The sequence below is a fragment of the Neolamprologus multifasciatus genome, chromosome 3 (assembly GCF_963576455.1).
Source record: "Neolamprologus multifasciatus chromosome 3, fNeoMul1.2, whole genome shotgun sequence".
NCBI classification, from domain to species: Eukaryota; Metazoa; Chordata; class Actinopteri; order Cichliformes; family Cichlidae; genus Neolamprologus; species Neolamprologus multifasciatus.
Window position 1 is genome coordinate 9903541 of NC_140441.1, and position 16424 is coordinate 9919964.

The 16424-nt window shown below is 40.9% G+C and overlaps 1 long non-coding RNA gene and 1 pseudogene across 3 annotated transcripts in view; both read right to left on the reverse strand.

Annotated features, from left to right (window-relative positions):
- Nucleotides 1-931: 931 nt before the first annotated feature.
- The window catches only part of LOC146521502 (uncharacterized), a 42942-nt gene continuing 27449 nt past the window's right edge, over nt 932-16424 (reverse strand). The window contains exons 2-5 of one of the 2 annotated variants that reach the window (XR_014873391.1): nt 12273-13112; nt 9491-9544; nt 3907-3989; nt 932-2892 (exon numbers count right to left, since the gene is read on the reverse strand). This is a non-coding gene — a long non-coding RNA (uncharacterized LOC146521502). Of the gene's footprint in view, nt 2893-3902; nt 3990-9490; nt 9545-12272; nt 13113-16424 lie in introns of both variants that reach the window. The other variant, XR_014873390.1, reaches the window with a different exon arrangement.
- Nucleotides 14163-16406, reverse strand: LOC146521503 (uncharacterized; annotated as a pseudogene). The gene is made up of 4 exons (XR_014871719.1): nt 16396-16406; nt 15278-15687; nt 14930-15187; nt 14163-14754 (listed from the first exon to the last, which is right to left on the reverse strand). The product of XR_014871719.1 is annotated as an uncharacterized LOC146521503 (transcript).

Sequence of the window (16424 nt, forward strand, 5' to 3'; positions counted from 1 at the left end):
CAGGAGAACAATCTCAAATAGATGAAGACCTGGTTAGCATGGTGATTGAAGACTCCCAGCCATTTAGCATTGTGGAGGACAAAGGATTTAAAAGATTTGTTAAATCATTAAATCCTAGCTATGTTCTCCCCACTAAAAAGGTCATAAAAGCAGTGAAAATGCAGTTTTTACAGAATAAAATGTGGGCAGGACTGAGGCTCAAAGCCTCGGTGTGTAGCTGTCCATACCTCAACGTTACAAAAGCACAACCACTGTCCACACCCCAACCTCACCTCACCTCACAGTAAATGATCATTTCCATTTTAAGCATTTCCAAATGATCATTTTCCATACTGCCAGTATAAATATACACAGTATACTGCATCACTACAATATAGATGTTTTACACACTCCATTTGTTGTTGACATTTACAGGCTGTGTGCAAAATGCCACACTCTTCAAATTCATGCCAACTAATATTTTTACGTCCAGTAGGTGTCGTACTAGAGCAAATGAAGCTTCAAGACGCTTTGCGCTGGGGTGAACCAATTGGATGAAAAGCTTCAGTGCTTCATGAAGCTTCATCTGCCCATCACTACTTTCTCCCACACTGAAAACACTGGAATGATCAAATTATTTGAACATTACCTAATAAGACTGATTCAGGACAGACAATTTGTTGTGTTAAACTTTTCTAGCAGTCCTTCACAAACAGGGAACAGTCTGTCTATTCTCTCCATCTGTCAGCTGCTGCTGGCTCTTCCTCCTCCTCTTCCTCACACACTGCTGAGTTTGTCCTGGTGGATCATCAGGGGTGCAAAGCCTCACAGATGATGTGCAGCAGTGGGTCCCTCAGTCCGTCCTCACTCTGGACACTTGCAGTTGTCACACATGGAAATCAAATGTGTGATAAGCTGCAGGATTCAAACACATTCAATTCAAACAGTGTAACTTATAAATACATGTTCATACTTTTATTACACAATCAGAGAGAAAGAAACAGAGAGAGAGTGCAGGACAGACAGACAGGTGACAGTCTCAGGTGTAGACACTGCTACAAAACAGCACAAGAGGAAGAGGATTTAGTGTTTGTGTTATTACGAGTGCTAAACAAGAAGAGTTCCCAGATGGTACAGTGGACACATGTGTGACTCCTGTGATTAAAGCATCTTTCTTTCAGCGTAACGAGTGAACCGTCAGCTCGTTCAAACACACGTTAAAGTCCGTTTGGCTCGACACCACCGAACAGAGGCAGCAATATAAAATAGCTAACATTAACAGTGCAGTGGATCCTGCTTGTGCCGTGATATTCAGGACTACAAACCGAGCAGCATCACTGACTTTCAGCTTGTTGTGTTTGTGGATATATGACTGACTTTAATTATCCATAAAATCATCACATTCTCTGTAAGATTAAGGTCAACTATCGAACGGCGTATAAAGAAAGGCTTTAAAACAAAGTAAAAGCTGAAAGTACAAACATCACTAATGTCATATAACTTTGCCGGCATGTGGCCAACAGTAATGTTTTAATGTTCTTCATTATTAAACATTTGCGTATAAATAAGTGACATAATATTCAGTACTTACTTTTGAAAGTTTACTCTTCGACCGCTCCGCTTCCCCCGTTTTTTTTCGGCAAAATTATCCACACCCACCGCCGCGCTATGAAGTCTGGGATATGTTGGGCCATGAAGTCTACACCGCCACATCCTTAAAATTCAGGGAAATGAAGGACGCATTTGAGGGCGCATTTTGAGCACCCTTTGAATTGGGACAGCCTTTGTCGTGTCGCGGTGACGTAATCGGCCTTAAAATGCGGCCTTTAAGGCTGCAGACCCTGAATTGGGATACAGCCATTATGTGTTAATAGACCTGTCTGCATTGAATCATACTTATTTATCTCTGGGTGTCTTCCACTGCATGTCTTTCATGTTTTTCTTCTCACACCCCAACCGGTCGCAGCAGATGGCCCCGCCCCTCCCTGAGCCTGGTTTTGCTGGAGGTTTCTTCCTGTTAAAAATGAGTTTCTTCCTTTCTATTGTTGCTTTGGCAACAATAGGAAGTCATAGGGGGTCATCTGATTGTTGTTTTTTTCTCTTAATATATTATTGTAAGGTTTACCTTACAATATAAAGCACCTTGAGGCAACTGTTGTTTTGAATTGGTGCTACATAAATAAAATGGAATTGAATTGAATAAATACTACCGGAGATGTTTCTTTATTTTTTTTTATTCAACAATTATTCAATAAAATATGAATGTATTCACCATGACAGCTTCTGCTTGCAGGTTTCTAGGTGGCTACAGAAATAAAGAGATCAAATTCTTCAGTTTCAAACAAACATGTCCTGTAATGAAGCTTTTCTTTGCATTGTACAGTAGCTGAATGATGCCCCTGCTATTTTTAGTCTGCACCTGTGGTTTAATGTTCATCATTTTCTGTACTGAAGTGTGCCACTGAAGGGTAGCCACACACAATCTGTAACATATCAAATTTTCCAGTTGAGACCTTTTTGAAACCCACTGAACCACATGAGAAAAGCAAGTGAGATAAAAGTTTATTGAGCCTGTAGACATCCAACAAACATTAACAACATAAAAATAACTAAAATTTCAGAGAGCATAAATCAAAAAAACTTATTTAAATTGCTGTCACTTATTTTTCAGCACAAGAAAACAGGAAACAATTTAAAACTACAGGTAAAAACAGAATATGACTTTTGAATAATTAAAGGTCTAGTTCATTGAAAAAAGACATAAAACATAGTTTTTTCTCCCTTTTAACAATTGAATGTGGCCTGGCCTGAGGTGACTGGGGGACCAGTTAGAGACCAGCAGCTGGACGACAGTGGTTGAACTGGTGGGACACTTCAATGGTGAGTGGATGACGTCTGGCTCTGGTTTAACGTCTGAACACAAACACACACACAGTTCAAACATCTGGAAACATGATTACAAGCTTTTTAGTTCAACCAACCACACACCTTCTTCCCTCTTTAGTCTAGTGAAGTGTGAACATGGAGTGGACTCTGAGCTTGAGTCATGAGTAGGGTTGCCAACTTTTTAACTATCAAATGAGGGAAACCGATGTGCGAGAAGCACAGTGTACAGCCAGCTGTGTATAGTGTAGATCAGGGGTAACCAATTTCAGGCCTCGAGTGCCAGTGTCCTGCAGAGTTTAGATGTGTCCTTGATCCAACACAGCTGATTTAAATGGCTAAATTACCTCCTCAACATGTTGTGAAGTTTTCCAGAGGCCTGGTAATGAACTAATGATTTGATTCAGGTGTGCTGACCCCGGGTGATATCTAAAACCTGCAGGAGGTGGTGTAGATATACAGTGTATGTTTATATTCTTATAAAATGAAGTAAAATGTTGGTATTCAGTTTAATCACTACCTTATATAAAACACTAAAGAATAATACAGCCAGGGATAACAGAAATCACATGTGCCTTTCCTGTGAAAAATAAGCAACAAAGAAAAAAATATTCAAATAAAAGACTGTAAATACAGGCTTCAGTTACCCAGTTTATTATTCTATGCAGAGCAAAAAGCACCTTATTTTTACGAATCACATATTACTCCTCACGTCTGCTGTACCTAACCGTCACTGGCAGCTTTAATTGGAAACGTGTACTTGTGTAATACAATTATGGTCAAATGAGATTTGGCATTTGTAAGAGGACCATCTGTTGATCAGAAAGTGACTTTGCAAGTAATTATTACTATACGGGATGTCTAAGGTACAATAAGCAACTAACCAGTTTCATTATAAAAGGATGTTTTGGCTAAAACAGGATAGTTGACAACCTTTTTCATGATGTGGTTTGGTTAGCTTAGCTTAGCATTATAGGTGTAAACAGGGTGAACAGCTAGCTTTTTTCTGTCCAGAGATAAAAAATAAAGAGCAGCTGTACATGCCTCTTCTTGATCTCATGTCTGCTTCTCATGTCTGCTTGTCCGTAAGCGAATCTTTTCAGTTCTCTGCACATGGATGTCTTCAGCTGCAGAACAAAATACATTTAAGTTACTGCAGGTACTACAGAAGCACCACAATATTATTACACAACAGCTAAACACAAACTGTTTCTTTGTACGTCACACCGTGACAATAAATTCATGTGTACCTGACAGAAAAAATGTTAAAACTGCAAAACTCTTTAACAGTAACGACTTTATGACTTTCTGGGATGCTTAGAAGTCAAATTGAACTGCTGAAAATAGTTTATTTTGATGCATATGCTGCTTTTTTGCAAATTTGCATCATAATATTTATTTTCGTTTTTCCTGCAGTATATGAAAATTGGTGTATTTCAAAAATAAAATTATGAAGACACTTGCAAACAGAAATTTCCTGTGGTGAGAAACTATTTTGTGCAACTTTTTTGTATTTACAGTTTTGAGGGATAAGCCTCTTTAATTTCTCTAACTAGAAATATATGTTAAAAAAACAAAAACGATTTTCAATTTTTTTGTAGTTTATTGCACTTTCTTTCAATTTATGTAATTACTATGCACTTAATGCATACACATTATTAGAATCTGGGCTATAATGGTTGTATTGATGTATAGCAACTTGAAATGCTCCCAAAAATGGCACAACAACATGTAAAAATATAATATAAGCTCTGGCGGACTTGGTTCTATGGTAGGTCTTAAAGGGTTAAGCTCTGCAAGACCATTGTTTTGAATCTGCTGCCTAATCTCATTTGCAATGGATTGGGCATCAAATGGTTTTATCTCTGCAAGTGCAAGGAAACCTTCACTGGCCCCTCTGACACATACCGGACACAAACAGCTAACTTCTCTGCCTTTTTATCCCTTGCCTCATCTTTCATGAAGGCATAGACTTTAGACTTTGTCATTTCAGATACAATGACACTAGTAGCTTCCTGGGAACAACAGTCAATCATGTCATTCTGGAATGTTGGTGAGATACAGTGGGGCAAAAAAGTATTTAGTCAGCCACCGATTGTGCAAGTTCCCCCACTTAAAATGATGACAGAGGTCAGTAATTTGCACCATAGGTACACTTCAACTGTGAGAGACAGAATGTGAAAAAAAAAATCCATGAATTCACATGGTAGGATTTGTAAAGAATTTATTCGTAAATCAGGGTGGAAAATAAGTATTTGGTCACCTCAAACAAGGAAAATCCCTGGCTCTCACAGACCTGTAACGTCTTCTGTAAGAAGCTTTTCTGTCCCCCACTCGTTACCTGTATGAATGGCACCTGTTTGACCTCATCATCTGTATAGTAGACACCTGTCCACAGCCTCAACCAGTCAGACTCCAAACTCCGCCATGGCCAAGACCAAAGAGCTTTTGAAGGACACCAGGAAAAGAATTGTAGACCTGCACCAGACTGGGAAGAGTGAATCTACAATAGGCAAGCAGCTTGGTGTGAAAAAATCAACTGTGGGAGCAATCATCAGAAAATGGAAGACATACAAGACCACTGATAATCTCCCTCGATCTGGGGCTCCACGCAAGATCTCATCCCGTGGGGTCAAAATGATCATGAGAACGGTGAGCAAAGATCCCAGAACCACACGGGGGGACCTGGTGAATGACCTGCAGAGAGCTGGGACCAAAGTAACAAAGGTCACCATCAGTAACACACTACAACGGCAGGGAATCAAATCCCGCAGTGCCAGACGTGTTCCGCTGCTGAAGCCAGTGCATGTCCAGGCCCGTCTGAAGTTTGCCAGAGAGCACATGGATGATACAGCAGAGGATTGGGAGAATGTCATGTGGTCAGATGAAACCAAAGTAGAACTTTTTGGTATAAACTCAACTCGTCGTGTTTGGAGGAAGAAGAATACTGAGTTGCATCCCAAGAACACCATACCTACTGTGAAGCATGGGGGTGGAAACATCATGCTATGGGGCTGTTTTTCTGCCAAGGGGACAGGACGACTGATCCGTGTTAAGGACAGAATGAATGGGGCCAAGTATCGTGATATTTTGAGCAAAAACCTCCTTCCATCAGTGAGAACTTTGAAGATGAAACGAGGCTGGGTCTTCCAACATGACAATGATCCAAAACACACCGCCCGGGCAACAAAGGAGTGGCTCCGTAAGAAGCATTTGAAAGTCCTGGAGTGGCCTAGCCAGTCTCCAGACCTCAACCCCATAGAAAATCTGTGGCGGGAGTTGAAAGTCCGTGTTGCTCGGCGACAGCCCCAAAACATCACTGCTCTTGAGAAGATCTGCATGGAGGAATGGGCCAAAATACCAGCTACTGTGTGTGCAAACCTGGTAAAGACCTATAGTAAACGTTTGACCTCTGTTATTGCCAACAAAGGTTATGTTACAAAGTATTGAGTTGTATTTTTGTTATTGACCAAATACTTATTTTCCACCCTGATTTACGAATAAATTCTTTACAAATCCTACCATGTGAATTCATGGATTTTTTTTTCACATTCTGTCTCTCACAGTTGAAGTGTACCTCTGGTGCAAATTACTGACCTCTGTCATCATTTTAAGTGGGGGAACTTGCACAATCGGTGGCTGACTAAATACTTTTTTGCCCCACTGTATAATGTGCATTTGATGGGGGATTATGTTTTTTCAAAAGGGAGGCAATCGATGGGGCGATCGTGGCTCAAGAGTTGGGAGTTCGCCTTATTATTGGAAGGTTGCCGGTTCGAGCCCCGGCTCGGACAGTCTCGGTCGTTGTGTCCTTGGGCAAAACACTTCACCTACCGCCTATTGGTGTTGGCCAGAAGGGCCAATGGCACGATATGGCAGCCTCGCTTCTGTCAGTCTGACCCAGGGCAGCTGTGGCTACAATTGTAGCTTGCCTCCACCAGTGTGTGAATGGGTGGATGACTGGGTGTGTAAAGCGCTTTGGGGTCCTTAGGCGGGACTAGTAAAAGCGCTATACAAATACAGGCCATTTACCATTTACCAAAAGCTCCATGCACGTGTAGCCGGATGGGCTACTCGCCCTTCTTTTTCTCTCTTTCTCGCTCGCTCTACCACCCTCGCTCTCTTTCCGCTGCACTCGCTCCTTGTATCGTGTGATTGGGTTAAATAGGAACCCATCTGCATATTGATTACAGGGTGGTGTTTACCTGTATAAAGGGAAGCCGGATTTTTGTTGGATCATTCCTCCCGAGCTTCTGGTGCGACACAGCAGTAAATGCTGGCCTATTGGTTAAATTACCGATACAATCGGATTGTGTGACTGCTACAGGTAGGCCTCCTTTTGACCTCTGATTTCTCTCAAAAGTCGGTAACTAGTAGTCATATTTCTGCGGCCCGCTACAGCGTGGCTGTTTCTCTTTTCTTTATTCCAGCCGTGGTGGAGAGATGCGTGTGTTGCGTCCACCGTACAGTACAGCGCCTCCAGTCTTGGGGTAAGCCGCTTATATTATAGCTGCTAGTATTTGTAAATTAGAGAAGATTAAGGTTATCTTTGCCCTTTTTTTTGTTTGTAGGGTTTGATTGCTGCCACACCCTCTCAGGGACCAACTGCCTGATTTTTAGCGAAGAGTCGAGACGCCTGCCTAGCTGCTGTCTTGTCTTGCCTTGTTTATCTTGTGTTCCGATCTGTTGGCCGTCCAGTTTTGTTCCTGCTGCTTGCCTCGCCTCGCCTCTGGGGGCTTTGGGTCTCACGATAAGCCCCTTTTTGGACTATCGTTTCACTCCAGCTTTTGCGGCTGGTCGGGGCGATCTTCAGCTGCATATTGGGCTGGTGTTACAAAACTGGTACTGCCTCTCCCTTTTCTCCCAGTTGTGGAGAGCTGCGCGAGACTGAGTGGGGCTACAGACAATCGGAACCAGCACCAGCTGTGGGCTGGCTCGCAGAGTACGAGTATTTCCAATCTGTGCTCTGTGGTGTGTATGTGGGTGTGTTTTATTGCAGATCTCTGTTTTTCATTTAATTTCTTTTTTAGTATATAGAGAGCCTGTTTATGTCCCATGTTTTTATCCTTTTTAATGTGTATATCTTGTGCTTTTATTTCAGCGAACTGAGGATCTACCAGCGGCCGTGGGACCTTAGGTGGCGGGTCGTTTTCCACACTTCTTTTGTTGTACAGCACCAGGTGAATAGACTATAGTGGGATTTTTGTGTGGTTTTCTTTTGGTCCACCGCTGCTGGTAAGTCCCAGTTGTATGTTTATTTTTTTGGTAATTTGGGACATCATTTTAGACATTTAGTGCGCTGTCCTTGTTGCTTTGTTTTTTTTTTTTTTGTTAATAAATAAAATTGTGTTAATATTTGAGCCTGCCTCAGTGTGCATCCCTGAACCTGTGCAAACGTTGTTGTTTTAATTATATTTCATTTTTAAAGTCCATATTTCCTGGGGGCTAGAATTCCCCCCCAGTTGGCGTTGTCATTTTATTATTTCTTTTATAACCCCGCCGACCACTTGGTCACACACGGAAGAAAATTCCCTCCGTTTGGGCTGTCTTCACCTTCATCATGGCCACAAAAAGGGAGTCCCTGTCTCCCTAACATAGAGGTGTTTGCAACAATTCGTCTGAGATACTCTCTTCTTTTGACTATCTCACTCACATTTGCAGTTGCTATCATCTGTGCAACATTTCCCTGTTTGCTAGTTCCCTGGTAGCTTTTCCATGTAACAACACTGTCCTTATGTGTTTGTGCCATCTCATGCTTGCCAAAGATGACTAAAGCTTTGTTCCAGTTCTTGCAACCGCTACTACCAAACTATCATGTTTGATGTTTTTGCCAAACACTCTACATGGGAAGCAGAAAGGTGCATTCTGGTTGACTGAATATTCTAACCAGTTGTGCTTTTCAAACCAGCTGTGGTTAAATGCTCACTTCTGTGCACCAAAAGTATCATGTGGATAGCTCTTCAGCTTTACCTGTCTAGGCCCTGTGTCTTTGTCACCTAAATCAAACCCTGTAGTAGAATGAGTTGCTGCAGCTGCTTCATCATTTTCCCTCTCTTGGCCTGTTTGCTCTCCTTAATAACTTGATTTTCCTCTGCCTCTCGATCCATTTGCTGCAGCTCCTCTGTCTCTCATTGCTCTCTCTGACTTGAACTTGCCTGTTGACCTTTTTCTCCCTCAGCCTCTCCCTCTGCCTCACCCTTCAAGATACATTAAAACATACTGACTTGTAATGTAAATTGCTAATATCATGACTTCTGCTCACATGCCACAGTAATTTGTTACTCACAAATGTTTTGAAGTTACAAACATTACATTTTGAGCACGCATGAGACTAAAATGGTTGCAATTCAAAGCCCTGAAAAATATTACTAAATTACTTGAATTGAAGTAATATTAAAATAGAACCCTCAAAAATATATGAGTCAGGCTAATTTGACTTATATATATATATATTTGCTCTCTACTTTCTAACCTTGACTCTCCTAAATAAAAGCTCAAGTTAAATAGGTCTTGTATGTTGTACCATGACTGAAAAGTTTCATATTTCATATCCATATTGAGTTTGATAAAATTCTAATCAGACTGTTTGCATCACAAATGACTCCATCCTGTGAAATTTTTGACTCACCTCTCCGGTAGTGGCCTCTCTCCTCTGCCTCTCTGTGCTCCTCTGCCCTGGCTCCTACAGGTTAATAGGGATTGAGGAGTGATTATTATTATTATTTCCACTGATGATAACCATACCTGAATGAGCTCAGCTCGATTTTTCAGAGCTAAATCGAGTGACAGAAATTAACATTATGCTAACAATTTAACTTAGTGTGCTAGCCAGGTTTTTATTTATCAAAATGGGGAGCATCTGGTTCATTAATTACATTGGACTCTCTGCTGTTAGCTGGAGCTAACTAATTGTTACTACCAGCCAGTGAGGAAGACTTACTTTCTTGAAAAACTTGCGTATATCGATGATTTCTTGCTGTTTGCAGCATGCACGCTAGTGTGTCCGCAGGTGTATACAAGTGGAGTGTAAAGTAGCAGTGAAAACGAGGACTGGATTTTCAGTAATGTGGATGTCCCCTGTGAACAACTGGAACGGATTGGATAACGAAGCACTGACGCTACCTTAACAGTGTAAAGTGAAAGTGCTAATTCCAGAGCATGAACACTCTTTCTCGGGGGCCCCCAGAGCTGCCAGGGACTCCCACCAATTGGTCTGCCATCACCCACCGTCAACAGAAAGCAGTGTACTCGGTGAGTAGTGAGTGACTCTGTTCCCACATGGCAATACTGGTATGGCCCAGATCTGGCCCACAAATGAGCTTACACATGGCCCACATACCGCAAAGAATGGTGGCCCTTTGGTGGCCCAGATCTGGTTTGCCAGATGTGGTCCACACATGAGCCAGCACAAGGCCAGTTTCAGACACACTGGTGTGTGGCTGAAGTCTGAGCCAACTTGATGGGATTGAACATGTTATATCCTTTGCAAATGGGGCTCTGAAGGAACAGAACAGGAAATAAACCACCACCAAAAAAGAGCTTTTGAGTATGGTTACTTTGATTATGTAATTAAAGCTTTATTTGACAAGGAAAGAATTTACCATATGTACTGATAACAACTCTTTGCATTGGTTAAATAACACAAAGGGGATAGAAGGCCAGCTGGTGTGATAGGTGAAGCAATTGGTTAGATTTTGCTACAAGATTGTTCATAGGCATGGTAAAGCACATGACAAGCAGACGACCTCTCTTAATTGCCTGCCTCTGGGAGCACTAGCTCAAAAGTTAAACAAAGTGCGGCTAACCCCATAATGCCAATGGCCCGTTCCCCTCATGTATGCCATGCAAGATGGAAGTTATGATAGTGTAGGCTGAGCACAAGGATGAAATAAAATAACGGGACCTTGTGTGGTTATAGAAGAAAGAGATGGATCTCCCTGAAAACTCATCTTTGCAAAATTACACTTCAATGCGGTCACAACTACAGGTGAGAGATTCTCATTTGGTGCTAATGCCTCCAGCAAATTCAGATATCACATCTGTGGTACAGGTTGTTCTTCCTTGGCCTCTTGTTCCAGCAGTTTTAAAAGGTTTTAAAAATGTTTTGAAAGCCTTTGAAAGGTTGGCAATTGATATTTTAGGCCCTTGCAAGAGACTATGGCAAAGAAGAAATAAATATTGATGATTGAAACTATTTTTAAAGTGGATGGAAGCATTTGCTTTGCCTAATCAGGAGACCCACACTATAGCAAAAATGTTAGTGGACGAATGGGTCAGTAGGTTTGGAGCTCAACCTAGTAGTCACTCAGACCAATGACGGTCTTTTGAGTCCATGTTATTTAGGGAATTATACCTGCTTTTAAATATTCATAAGTCAAGAACACCACCCTCAGTCAGTTGGGTTGCTCACAAGGCTGCCTTTGTTTGTGGAGGCAAATTAAACTGGAACAGTCTGTTGCCCTATATAATGCTGGTGTATTGTACTAGTATGCATTCTAGCACAGGCTGTACACCACATAAGGTTTTGTTTCACTGGGAGATGGTGCTCTGGGTGGACATAATTGTAGACATGGAGCTTCAGAAAAGGTTCTCTTCAGTTAGTGGTTATGTCAGTTGGCTAGTACAGACTTGTAAACAGAAGAGACACTTTGATGTCAGAATTAATTGTCAGTATTACTTTATAGGTGATGAATAAGGTTAAGTGGAGTGAGACTAAAACTGAAGAGACATTTTAAGGGCCCCTATAACATAATGGAGAGGGTATCATAGTTATTATACCATGTGGCAGCAGTAGGTGGATGGACCATTGAGAGTCATACATTTAATGGTCTGAAACCTTGTTTGTCTCCCTGTACAGAGCTAGGAAGAAAACAAGTTGCACAAGAAAAAGTCATGGAGTTGCACAACATACACACTCTCAACATAAGAAAAATATGAATATTAGTAGGACTCGAGGATGAGTCTTATTTTTTTTAGAGGAGGGAAGAGTGTGATGATGATAGGTGAGGGGGAACTTTGGGCTGAAGTGGCTGCATTTACCTTGCTAGATTAGAGTGGACTAGTGTCTCTTGTGAGACCTGATACAAAGAAGCACTAGGTAAACAAAGTGGGTAAAGGAAGAGGAGAGGCTTGCAGAATCAGATCCAGAATTATAGTCAAAAAGGATCAGAGCAAGGATCTGGGGGTGGTACAGGACAAAGAAAGATGACTATACATAAAGTGCTAGAAACAGATACTATCATTCTTCCTCAATATGCTGTTGATGAATTCAGTTATATTTTAGGGTCCAGACAGAAAGTTCTGGTTGGTCGGATGTTGTTGCGGAATACTACTGCAGTAATCATCCACTTTGAGGTGCGAAACAAAAGTATCTCAAGAGATGCTGCAAATAATTTTGATTTCACTCTCACCTTCCTGTGATGCTCCTCCACCTGAGTCAGGATGATCATCATTATCTGTACCATTGTCATCATCAAGATGACCATACATACTTTTTGTATTCTGAAACACAAACCGGTTAAATAGATCATATTCACACGGATGATCAGCAATGGCACACAGTTTTATAGAGTACTTGGATGCAGGACTCAGAGGCAGACAGATATTAAATACACTTTAATCTTGAGTTTACAAAGTTCTGGAAGAAACAGAAAGCTAGGAATCCAGAAAGATCTGGTGGTGGGATGTTGCCGCAGGTTGCCAGTTGATGATCACTACTACAGAATTGTGCAAACTTCTTATCCTGTCTTGTTAGAAATGTCGCTCCCACTGTAAAACCTTCCTGACAGATCTGATTACAAGAAGCGTCAATTCATTCTGTTTGTCCACAGACTCATTTATTCAGAGTTTTAGTGTTTCTGTTGCAGAGATGTGAGAAGTAACATCAGTGTGTTTCTAGTTGTCTTTATTCTCATCTGCATAAAAGCTTGCTCTGTAAAGTTTTTTCATACAGGTGTTTTTGAAAGCATAATTCTTAATATGTTGTCTTTAAAAAAATGAAAATAAAGGTAAAACCAAATTATCAGCTGATATTATCTTGAAATATCTGATAGGATCAGGTGATATTAATGCCAATTTGTACATTGACAGCTGAAATTTAACATAAAAAACAGCCCCCTGCAAAAAATCTTGATTACACTCTCACCTTTTCTCTCCACTCTTCGTATAGTCTGTACAAGGCAATGCCTACGCTTACGCCTGCAAAAAAACTGAGACCAAGTAACGGAAGGCCCATTGTTACTCCACAGATTCTGAAACATAAAACAGTTCACAAAGATCAGATTAATGTATAAATTGCCAACAAGTAGTTAAATATAAAGTGCAGGGCAAAGCAGTTCAGCCCCTGGCCTTCACTTTTTGACCCAGTGTCTCGGCAAGTTAAAAAAATGGCCATTCAACTTGAGTTTACAAAGTTCAGGAAGAAACAAAAAAGTAGGAATTTAAAAATCCCAAATACTAAAAAGTCTGCATGGGATGCTTGATACTGAACATTTTGACAATGCTGAGCTTACGAAGCAGAGATGCTATGAAACACTAGAAGTGTTCCAAAAGTACCTCCACTCTCTTCTTCTAAACCTCTTTTCATTGACCTTGGTGAAATCATCATCAAGGTCAAGGAAAGAAGGGTAGGAGAATTGATAAGGGCTTAAGAAAAGAGAAGATTAATGCTCTAAAAATTGGAACAACCTAATGCTAACGACATGATAGGGGTAATCCCAACCATGCAAGATGGCGGCACGCACAGACGCAGCAGCTCTATGCTCTCCACTTAGGTGCCTTTTTTTTCGTTTCACCTCTTTTTCTTCTTCTTTTGTTTTCCTTATTGTGAAGCCAAATTTTCCTACAACCATCTGGAATTATGCAAGATCGGATATAACAGCCAGATCCCCATTATCAGTGATTATCAGAGGGTGCACAACATCCCACCGGAGATAAAGAAAACATCGGGTGCTGCGTGGATTGTTATCGGCTCTGCCAAGAAACGCAGGCGGCGGAAGGAACGCAAACAAAAGCGGGAATGCCGGTCGGGCCTGGTAGCCAGGCTAAAGAGGCAGCCTTTCAAACCACCGCTCCCGAGCATCTTTCTGAGCAACGCACGGTCGGTCGTCAACAAAATAGACAAACTTAACCTACTTCTCGCCACACAGCCAATCGTCCGCGACTGCTGTGTCCTGGTCGTCACGGAGACATGGCTACGAGCAGTGTTGGGTAAGTTACTTTAAAAAAGTAATTAATTACTATTACTAATTACTTAATCAATATTGTATTTAAAAATACTTATCTAATTACTGTGTCTGAAAAGTAACTTAATTACTCAATAAGTAATTTAACTAACTTATTAAAATCCCCATAAACCTTGAGTGGACAAACAATAGAAATTAAACTCTTTAAATAATAAATAATTTTTGAAAAAATACGAGTCAACATGAAATAGTTTAGCCTTTTTTCTTCCTGAATCATCTTTATTACATTCTACAAAAAAAAAAAAAAAAACAGTAAACAGTTTAGTAAGGAATGTAATTTTCTTTAGCTAAGAAACACAATTCCAGAATAACAAATATATTTTTCTGCAACATATCTGAATAACAAAAAAGCTTAACTTAAGAAATGTTATACATGACATATTTCACGCAGTAAACATTAAAATTTTTACATTTTCAAAGCAATGAGTAATATATTCATACATAATGTATGTAATCATGTCATGTGATTCAACAAAGTGAAGTTAACTCTGAACTTTGGTTAACAAACAGAATTCCTCTGAAACTTCCTCAAACCAATGAGCACCATATTTCCTGCATGCTGTATGCACTCATGTTTTCCAAAACATTTTTTGTACTACTTAGCTGTGTTGTTTTTGAAAAAGTTGTTGTATCTCATTAATGTAAGTTTCTCAAAGCGTTCACTTGACAGTCTGTTCCTTCTGGGTGTAAGCACAAGATTGCCGAGGCTAAAAAGCCTTTCGACTGGTGCGCTTGATGGTGTGGCTGTGTTGTACCTCAGTGAAATGGCCTTAATCCTGGGAAACTGGCTAAGAACACCCAGCAGATTTCAAATATTCCATCACCTCTGTTTCAGCAGAGTAGGTACAGTCGTCCTCCTCAAATGAAAAAAAGTCATCAGTGGAGTTAGCAGGGTTCTTGTGATCTTGAGCAGGTTGTTGGTCTTCAAGAGACAACCCACGGCACTCTGTAGTAAGCATTGCCCTAACCATGTCTTTTTTCTCTTCTTCTCTGATCCAGCGTAACTTAAATTTAGGCAAAGTGACTGCAGCCAGGAGAGCTTCTTTATTGTCCATCATTGAGGAAAAGTGCACCTTGATCGCCTATGAGAAAAAAATACATCAGACACTTCACATAAGAGCATGATAAATAAAACAAAAATTTATTTTAGGGTAAGGCTATATATAGATTACCTTAACAATGATATCAGGGAGGGATGCTGTCAGCTTAAGCTCATCCTGCAGTGCCAGCGTCCTGGACATTAGAATCTCCAGAGTTGGAAGAAGGATTCCAAAATAGCAGTTCTCTTCTCCTTGCAATATGTCTAGTGCAACAGTGAGTGGCTTCAACACGATACAATACTCCTTTAGGAACAGATACTCCCGATCAGTGAAGCATTTGATTCCAAACTGAGTGCAGACAGTATTTAATTGAGCAATGGGAGTGATCAGTGATCCTGGACAGAGCATCGTGAAATGAATTCCATCGTGTTGAAACAGGTACTATGAGTTTTTTCTTGAAAAAATTATCTACCAACTCTGAAGCAACAGAAGAACGGCTTTGTCTGTGCTGCCGTGTCAGGTGCTTCAGCAGATTACTCGTGCTATTGACAGCGGCCGATAATTTTTTCTCCCCAGGACATAGTTTACATATTACCGTAATGTTCTTGTCTGCTTGTTTTAGAAAAGTGAAGTGACGGGAATATTTCCATTTCATAAAACAGGCCCTCGCTTCAGCTGAGTCCTACATCTTCCGCTTTAGAATACGACTATGCGGCAAACTGGCGCGAAATGACGTACAGCTGCACTACAGCGATGTTAAAGCGGCAGAGTTTATTTTTACCTTTAGAAGATAAATTATTGAAATTAAATAATGATTTTCAGCGAGTTTAGTTATTTTACAATGTAATGCAAGTACATTGTAAGTAACTGTATTTAAAATACCTAAAAATGAACAGTAATTAGTTACTCTACTTTTTCAGTGGAAAAGTAATTTAAATACAGTAACGCGTTACACCCAACACTGGCTACGAGAGGGAATTCCCGACGCCTCCGTGTGGCTAGCGGGCCGCACAATGCACCGCAGCGACAGAAAGGCTACAGCGGGGAAAAGCAGAGGAGGAGGTTTGTGCATTTACACACATAACAACTGGTGCACAAACACTAAGATCATCACCACAGTCTGCTCCCTGGACATAGAGGCAATGTCTGTCATGTGCAGACCTTTCTACTTGCCCAGAGAACTGCCTGCAGTGCTAATAACAGCAGTCTACATACCACCAGACGCTAATGCTAGCTCAGCCCTTGCATACCTGCACGACATTATCTCCGAACAGCAACG